At 45.9% G+C, this 10,205-nt stretch overlaps 1 pseudogene across 1 annotated transcript; it reads left to right on the top strand.

Annotated features, from left to right (window-relative positions):
• Nucleotides 1-2,038: 2,038 nt before the first annotated feature.
• On the top strand, nt 2,039-3,872 carry LOC124024907 (annotated as a pseudogene). Its single transcript, XR_006837102.1, has one exon. The product of XR_006837102.1 is annotated as an E3 ubiquitin-protein ligase TRIM63-like (transcript).
• Nucleotides 3,873-10,205: the final 6,333 nt, after the last annotated feature.

The raw sequence follows: 10,205 nt of genomic DNA, 5'->3' as shown, positions 1-10,205 counted from the left end.
CTACAGTACCTGTGAACCAGTGCAGATAGGATGACAGTCAGTATACTGTGTGTCTGTCCTAAACTACAGTACCTGTGAACCAGTGCAGGTAGAGATGACAGTCAGTATACTGTGTGTCTGTCCTAAACTACAGTACCTGTGAACCAGTGCAGGTAGGATGACAGTCAGTATACTGTGTGTCTGTCCTAAACTACAGTACCTGTGAACCAGTGCAGGTAGGGATGACAGTCAGTATACTGTGTGTCTGTCCTAAACTACAGTACCTGTGAACCAGTGCAGGTAGGGATGACAGTCAGTATACTGTGTGTCTGTCCTAAACTACAGTACCTGTGAACCAGTGCAGGTAGGGATGACAGAGTATACTGTGTGTCTGTCCTAAACTACAGTACCTGTAACCAGTGCTGTGACAGTGTCTGTCTGTCCTAAACTACAGTACCTGTGAACCAGTGCAGGTAGGGATGACAGTCAGTATACTGTGTGTCTGTCCTAAACTACAGTACCTGTGAACCAGTGCAGGTAGAGATGACAGTCAGTATGCTGTGTGTCTGTCCTAAACTACAGACCTGTGAACCAGTGCAGGTAGGGATGACAGTCAGTATACTGTGTGTCTGTCCCATCCATCTTCTTCTCTACGCCATATCCAGCATGTTGACATGATTACACCCACGTGACTAATGTCCCCCTACACCTCCAACGTGGCACAACCTGACACAACACTCCTCCATGGTGGAAATGTTTGGGATACCACCCCTGCAACCAAGCCCATGTGCATGAGTACACCCCCCTGTGTACAGCACCTGTTATTTTGTTGTTGCTGGTTTTCAGAGCGGCTCAATGAGTACCATGGATGTTCTTTGTTGTGGTGTGTGATGTGGACAGTGTTGCACAAGCTGCTGTGATCACCCGGACTGGGTCGACCGTGTCCTACTGGGGTGTCAATGAGGGCACATAACTTTTAATGTTTACAACCCCCAAACTTTCCAGAGTTGTGCAACACACACACACACACACACACACACACACACACACACACACACACACACACACACACACACACACACACACACACACACACACACACACACACACACACACACACACACACACACACACACACACACACACACACACACACACACACACACACACACACAATCTGTCTTTTAGGCTATGCAGGGGTACAGGGTAAAGGAAGAGGGGGAGGGGAACCTGGCAGAGGATAGGACATGACATTCTATTTCTATAATGTACTACCAGCTCACTACATATAGTAGAGCAATATGGCAGCTCAAACTATGTCTACAACTTGTGTTCATTCTATTTCTATAATGTGTACTACCAGCTCAGTCACTAGACATATAGTAGAGCAATATGGCACATTCTACCTGCTCTATTACAAACTATGTGGATTCTACAACTTGTGTTCATTCTATTTCTACGTTGTTTACTCTGTCAAATCTGTATTTTTTCTGTCAGCCACGGATTACATTTACAGTCTGCTAGAGCATCTTCAAGAAAACCAGCATGTTTACAATTTCTCTGTATAACAGCAGAATGTGGACATGTTTATGTTATTACTAATCTCCATTAACCCAGAAGCATAATTTGGTCAGATGCTTATTTTTATGTTGACGTAGTCTGTCCACGAGAGATGAATTTATAACATACCTGATGTCTGGCTATGAGAAGGCATATGCATTACGTCTGACCTATTTCTGCAGAGGCCGAAAGGGGTCAATCTAAGATGTAAACAGATGTGAACGACCCTAATCGTGTTTTGTGGTGTGGTGGGTGACCTGTTGTTATTGGGGGTTGTTTGGCCAGTTGTCTATTGATTTAGCCCCTCCCACAGAAAGAGAGAGAGAGGGGAGGGCGGGACGGTGGGTGTTGCTAAGTATGACGTGCCGGGGCCAGAAGGGGTTAATTATCTCAGAATTGAGCCTTGCAAACAAGCAAAGGGTGGGACCCGTGCCTCAGACCGCGTGGAGGCTCGGGTGTCACGGCCAGCCCAGCAGTATAAATTGTCAGCTGTGGCCCGGAGAGTGGCTAGATCAAAATAAACCAAGTGGAGAAAGCAGTCACTATACCAGACTGCAACAGAAGGAGAGACAGACAGAGAAAGAGCCACACCACCTAAGACAAAGCGCCTAGGCCACCCACTCAGAACATTAAGGACTTATACCTTGTAAGAACAGAGAAACACATCTATCCAGACATGGATATCCAGACCGGCCAGGTGACGCACCAGCCCAGCCCCAGGGAGAGCCTGGAGAGCCAGCTGAGCTGCCCCATCTGCCTGGAGATGTTCCAGAAGCCCGTAGTCATCCTGCCCTGCCAACACAACCTGTGCCGCGGCTGCGCCAGCGACCTCTACGACTCCCGCAACCCTTACCACTACTCCGGGGGGCATCTTCCGCTGCCCCACCTGCCGCTTTCGAGGTCGTCCTGGACCGCCACGGCGTCTACGGCCTTCAGAGGAACCTGCTAGTGGAGAACATCATTGATATCTACAAGCAGCAGCCGGAGAGCGGCGGCGGAGAAGTAGGAAGTAACGTTGCAGACCCACCGCTGAAGGACAAAGACACCAAGGAGCCCATGTGTACGGAGCACGAGGACGAGCGCATTAATATTTACTGTGTGACCTGCCAGACGCCCACCTGCTCCATGTGCAAAGTGTTCGGCCAGCACAAGGACTGTGAGGTGTCACCCCTGCAGAGCATCTACGATACCCAGAAGGCCGAGCTGCGGAACGCCGTAGATCTCCTTGCGGCGGGTAACAGCTGTGTCCAGGCCGTGATGGCTCAGATGGAGGACACATGCAAGAGCATCGAGGAGAACAGCCAGCTTCAGAAGAGACGTCTGGGGGAGAGCTTCGACTTGCTCTATGCCATCCTGGAGGAACGTAAGGGCCAGCTCCTGGAAAAGATCACCCAGGAGGAGGAGAGGAAGCTGGGGTTGCTGAGGTCCCTGGTGGAGAGGTACACGGAGCAGCTCCAGGCTAGTATCAACCTAAAGGAGAAGGCGGCCCAGACCATGGAGAAGGGCAATGCAGCCGAGTTCCTGATTAGTGGGAAGGAGCTGATTGCACAGGCCAAAGAGGCAGCTAAAGGCTCCAACTTAGAAAGGCCCGAGCCTGGGTTCGAGAACATGGAGCACCTTACACTGTGCACAGAAGAAGTGGAGGTCATCTTGTACCAAATGGGCTTTGGACTGGGGGATGATGATGATGATGATGTGGTGACAGAGGAAGAAGAAGGGGAGGAGGAAGAAGAAGAGGAGGAAGAAGAGGAGGAATAGTAAAACTCTAACTCAAGACTGTATTAGAAGTACTGTATTATTGCAGTTGAGGAGAGGTTTGGGCTAAGAGATAAGGATTGGTTTGATGAACAAGCTGCTTTTTAGAAAGAGTAACTAGTTATTTATCAACTAGTTATAACTAGGATATTCACTGTGGTGAATACACAATTTAGAGCCAAGGTGGAAAGTGCAATTCTGAAACGTAGATTTTTTTCACTAACAAAATGCAACATTTTGTTTAGACTTGTTCTTTTTTTTATACTTTTGTATTTCTCCGTTTAACCGGTACTGTTTGTTGATATCTACTGAAATCTCATGGAAATAACTAAGTTTACACTTGAACTCTTTTCACATAATGTACATTGCTCAAGTCTAGACTAGATTGAAAAATAAAATCAAAAAATATAGCAAAGCATTATTCATGTTGTGTATAATAATATATCGTTGTCTGTCAAACTATTGAAAACTTGAATTGCTGCAAAATGCACTTAATTCACTTGGTGTTGTTTTTTTAACACAACTGTAATTTTTCTAATGTAATTAACAGTTTAAATAAATAAAGTGTTGTGGAAATACTTTGCTCGTCCTGTCAATATCCCACACCTCACCGACAGGGCTTTATTTAGATCTACACATTTACATGGCTCATGAATTTAGACCGTAGCCTTACTTAGTGTTCTTGCTAGTGAAAAATAGGGTCTATTTTTACAGGGCTAGAATGGGAGAGGTGGTGAAGGGCCTTAAAGGTCTGGAATAGATCAGTGTAGGGTGGGTAGAGGATTGGTGGGGGTCTCATGTTTCCCTCTCTGACCTAGCCTCTTTTCCACTTGTCTTGATCATTCCAGTTGCTGTCTGACTCTGTCTGGTATGCCTATAGGTCAGAGGTCAAGCCTGATACCATTATCGGACATGAATGGAAAATAAAAGGGTAGCAGCAGCACTTCACACAAACGGTCTGCGAGTCGAGACCACTTTGACCAGGGGTTATTTCTGATGGACAACGTACATGTTAAGCTGGTCACATGAATCCTTTGGTACATGCTCTGCATGCTAGTGCGATGACAATGTATTGAGTCAATAGGAGATGTTTGTGGTTTCGAAGCAATGTACTGTAATCCGTTATCACTGTGGATCCTCTTCTGCAGATCGTCTATAAAACGATGACTTCAAATGATAGACGATGTTTAATCCATTCGCCATTCAACACCAACGACACATTTCTCTACAGTACAGTTCCCAGCGTGTGAATAGACTTGTGGGTCGTTCCATTTGACTCCAATCCCTTTTTGACACAGCCCTTTAGTTTGGATGTAACTTCCCAGACATATTTACCCCTGTTAGAAGTGTCCGAAAGGGGCCTTTTGAACCAGAATGACTCAACATTTAGGAGATAGAGGTGCTTGAAGTTGAGCCATTTTGCAGACGCCTCCCTACCATGAGACATCCATGTCTATATTCTAGAGTCTACTGTGTCTCAACCGATGACTGGAACAACACAAACACATCAGATGACGTAAAATAGGATCTAAGCTACAACATGAAAATGAAAAGAATCGGAGTTTACGTGTTTTTAGATATTTGATGTTAAAGGAAAAATCATTTTAATAAAAACATTGTTTTTTAAAGAAAATTATTACATTTTTTGACAACCCTGTTTGTAAGCTTTTAAATTATATTAAACTCAACAGTTTATATTTTCCAGTGATGAAGACATGGATGTCTCATGGCATAGTGGAGTATGAGACATGAGTCAACTTTGAGCACCTCTTATCTCCTAAATGCTTTGGCATTCAGGTCTGAAAGTTGCAAATATGTAGAGAAAATTGAGTTCAAATCAAAAAGGGTGCAGTCAAAAAGTGATTGAAATCAAATGGAACGACCCTTTTATGTAAGTAGCTGACATCAACATCAACAGCAGTGAAACTGTGTGGAACCAAAGCCTGTATCACCATCTCTAGTGGAACTAGAATTCATTTCTCTGACGTTGGTAGGGCTGTATCTTTATGGGAACGACCTGACTGCCCTCTGCTCTGGAGCCATCCATCTGACTGCTATCAGCCTCTCACTGACCCTGTGGTGCTGGTGAAGAACTGATAAAGACAGTCAACAGGCTGTCAGGCTGCACTCACTGAGAGAGCACAGAAACCTCACCACCACCACTCACTGAGAGCACAGAAACCTCACCACCACCACTCACTGAGAGAGCACAGAAACCTCACCACCACCACCACTCACTGAGAGAGCACAGAAACCTCACCACCACCACTCACTGAGAGAGCACAGAGCACCTCACCACCACTCACTGAGAGAGCACAGAAACCTCACCACCACTCACTGAGAGAGCACAGAAACCTCACCACCACTCACTGAGAGAGCACAGAAACCTCACCACCACTCACTGAGAGAGCACAGAAACCTCACCACCACCACTCACTGAGAGAGCACAGACACCTCACCACCACTCACTGAGAGAGCACAGAGCACAGAAACCTCACCACCACCACTCACTGAGAGAGCACAGACACCTCACCACCACTCACTGAGAGAGCACAGAAACCTCACCACCACCACTCACTGAGAGAGCACAGAAACCTCACCACCACCACTCACTGAGAGAGCACAGAAACCTCACCACCACTCACTGAGAGAGCACAGAAACCTCACCACCACTCACTGAGAGAGCACAGAAACCTCACCACCACCACTCACTGAGAGAGCACAGAAACCTCACCACCACCACTCACTGAGAGACCTCACCACCACTCACTGAGAAAAACCTCACCACCACCACTCACTGAGAGAGCACAGAAACCTCACCACCACTCACTGAGAGAGCACAGAGCACAGAAACCTCACCACCACTCACTGAGAGAGCACAGAAACCTCACCACCACCACTCACTGAGAGAGCACAGAAACCTCACCACCACCACTCACTGAGAGAGCACAGAAACCTCACCACCACTCACTGAGAGAGCACAGAGCACAGAAACCTCACCACCACTCACTGAGAGAGCACAGAAACCTCACCACCACCACTCACTGAGAGAGCACAGAAACCTCACCACCACTCACTGAGAGAGCACAGAGCACAGAAACCTCACCACCACCACTCACTGAGAGAGCACAGAAACCTCACCACCACCACTCACTGAGAGAGCACAGAAACCTCACCACCACCACTCACTGAGAGAGCACAGAAACCTCACCACCACTCACTGAGAGAGCACAGAAACCTCACCACCACTCACTGAGAGAGCACAGAAACCTCACCACCACTCACTGAGAGAGCACAGAAACCTCACCACCACTCACTGAGAGAGCACAGAAACCTCACCACCACCACTCACTGAGAGAGCACAGAAACCTCACCACCACCACTCACTGAGAGAGCACAGAAACCTCACCACCACCACTCACTGAGACAGCACAGAGCACAGAAACCTCACCACCACTCACTGAGAGAGCACAGAAACCTCACCACCACTCACTGAGAGAGCACAGAAACCTCACCACCACCACTCACTCACTGAGAGCACAGAAACCTCACCACCACCACTCACTGAGAGAGCACAGAAACCTCACCACCACTCACTGAGAGAGCACAGAAACCTCACCACCACTCACTGAGAGAGCACAGAAACCTCACCACCACTCACTGAGAGAGCACAGAAACCTCACCACCACCACTCACTGAGAGAGAAACACAGAGAGAGCACCTCACCACCACTCACTGAGAGAGCACAGAAACCTCACCACCACTCACTGAGAGAGCACAGAAACCTCACCACCACTCACTGAGAGAGCACAGAAACCTCACCACTCACTGAGAGAGCACAGAAACCTCACCACCACTCACTGAGAGAGCACAGAAACCTCACCACCACCACTCACTGAGAGCACAGAAACCTCACCGCCACTCACTGTAGTGACTGTACAGTACCAGCCAATGTAGGCAGAGCCCAGAACCCCCCCCACCACCATCACCACCACCACAACCACTCTACTCTACCATGCAGCTACTGAGCCAGGAGGCACACAGTGTTATGTAGGGAACCAAATATTTTGTGTGTTGCCGCTGGCTAGCAGTTTATGTTAAATGTCTGTCACCAAAGACTATGTACGGTTAGTTATGTCCTACCACATTAGACTGCAGGCTACTGTAAAACAACCCATACTGTCCTACCATATTAGACTGCAGGCTACTGTAAAACAACCCATACTGTCCTACCATATTAGACTGCAGGCTACTGTAAAACAACCCATACTGTCCTACCATATTAGACTGCAGGCTACTGTAAAACAACCCATACTGTCCTACCATATTAGACTGCAGGCTACTGTAAAACAACCCATACTGTCCTACCATATTAGACTGCAGGCTACTGTAAAACAACCCATACTGTCCTACCATATTAGACTGCAGGCTACTGTAAAACAACCCATACTGTCCTACCATATTAGACTGCAGGCTACTGTAAAACAACCCATACTGTCCTACCATATTAGACTGCAGGCTACTGTAAAACAACCCATACTGTCCTACCATATTAGACTGCAGGCTACTGTAAAACAACCCATACTGTCCTACCATATTAGACTGCAGGCTACTGTAAAACAACCCATACTGTTCTGCCGTATTAGACTGCAGGCTACTGTAAAACAACCCATACTGTCCTACCATATTAGACTGCAGGCTACTGTAAAACAACCCATAATGTCCTACTGTATTAGACGGTAGTCTACTGTAAAAAAAAAGAACTGTACTACCGTATAAGACTAAAGTCTACTGTAAACCAACCCATACAGTCCTACTGTATTAGATGTTAGGCTTCTGTAAAACAACCCATACTATACTGCCATATTTGATGGTGGGCAAAAAAAAGACATACTGTCCTACCGTATTATACAGTAGACTACTGTAAAACAACCCATACTGTTTTACCGTATTAGATGGTAAGCTACTGTAAAACAACCCATACTGTATTACCGTATTATACAGTAGACTACTGTAAAACAACCCATATATTGTGTATTAGACAGTAGGCTACTGTAAAGCAACCCATACTGTAATACAGTATCATATGTAGGCTACTTAAACAAACCCATGCTTTACTCTCATATTACATGGTAGGCTACCGTAAAACAACTCATACTGTACTAGACGGTAGGTTACTGTAAAACAACCCATACTGTACTAGACGGTAGGTTACTGTAAAACAACCCATACTGTACTAACATATTAGACGGTAGTCTAATGTAAAACAAGCTAGACATGACGAAGGCGACGGCTGCGTTTCCTGACTCTGCAAACAAAACTTCACACATCTGTCTTCAAGCTTCTACTCTTTAGACCACTCAGCCCAGGCAGAGTGTGAATGTGAACTGACTGTATGGAATTTAGATCAGCTGGAATTGTACACCATAACTTGTCAAAGTAATAATAATAATAATAATATATGCCATTTAGCAGACGCTTTTATCCAAAGCGACTTACAGTCATGTGTGCATACATTAGCATTGACATGATCTGAGATGATAAGTATATTTGAGATGGTGGTGTATTCTTGGCTCTCTGCCACGTCCAGGTGGTCAGTTATAGACCTATGGAAACCTGCCAACGTGTGCAATGCCTATAGCTGTATGAAGCCTATAGGTCTCACGTGTCTGGTATGTGAGAGTGCATGGCCTAGGGCCTAGGGCCTCATATTACAGACGGTGTATGTGGATGTACAGTGAGGGCCACGACAGGCACCAGACAATGTGGTCCTGTCAATCTCAATCTAATGCAGTGTACAGCATGGTTTACATAGGAGAGGAAAAGTCGTTTTGCTGTTATATCATCGTACAAATGCAAATTTGTTACAGCTCACCTTAGGTTGGCAAACTGGGCATCAATGACTAGTCAATTCACTAAAGCTCAAGTAAAACTGGCCCTTGACTCTTACATGTGTACAGTCACTACAGTACAGCTGGCCAATCAGCTAACCTTTGCCTTTCATTTCTAATCTTAGATCTTTCTAAAGGTCTGCTCTCTACTGTAACCTTAAAGTGTATTGACCTGCTCCACATTTGGGCTTGATTGGGCTGCAAGGTCGATCGACTTTGTGCTGCAGTGGCCAGCTCTTTCTAAGTGTAGCAGCCAGCAATGCAGCAATGTTTTACTAGGTAAGAGTAGTGCCAAAGTATGAGTGCTGATCTAGGATCAGTTTGGCTTTTTAGATTATAATGAGTAACATGATATGGACAGAGGGGTCCTGATCATAAATCAGCACTTCTAAGTGTAGCAGCCATAGCAATGCAGAGTCTTACTAAATAAGAGTAGGACCAAAGTAAGAGTGCTGATATACGATCAGTTTGGGATTTTAGATTATAATGAGTAATATGACATGGACAGAGGGGTCCTGATCATAGATCAGCACTTCTAAGTGTAGCAGCCATAGCAATGCAGAGTCTTACTAAATAAGAGTAGGACCAAAGTAAGAGTGCTGATATACGATCAGTTTGGGCTTTTAGATTATAATGAGTAATATGACATGGACAGAGGGGTCCTGATCATAGATCAGCACTTCTAAGTGTAGCAGCCATAGCAATGCAGAGTTTTACTAAATGAGAGCTGGACATCCCCTGAAAGGCTACCAGTGCCCTGCCGGCTGCTAATTTTAGAGCCTTGAATCAGACTGCCCCTGTTAAGCCAGGAAGTGGGCCAATGCTTTAGTTAGACGGATGGTTGCAGGGAGTCGGGGACTAAAAGAGGACCACATAATGTGTAAGGACCTTTCAGACCTTCAAGGCTTGTGTTTGGCCCTTGAAACGACAACTACAGCATACTGTCTCAATGACCAAACCTAGCCAGCATGCATGGTTGAGTCCTTTACTGATAAAATATCATACAGTACATTTATATGA

The sequence above is a fragment of the Oncorhynchus gorbuscha genome, unplaced genomic scaffold, assembly GCF_021184085.1.
Source record: "Oncorhynchus gorbuscha isolate QuinsamMale2020 ecotype Even-year unplaced genomic scaffold, OgorEven_v1.0 Un_scaffold_2063, whole genome shotgun sequence".
NCBI lineage: Eukaryota > Metazoa > Chordata > Actinopteri > Salmoniformes > Salmonidae > Oncorhynchus > Oncorhynchus gorbuscha.
The sequence above is the reverse complement of the archived record's forward strand: the minus strand, read 5'-3'. Positions and strand labels throughout refer to the sequence as shown.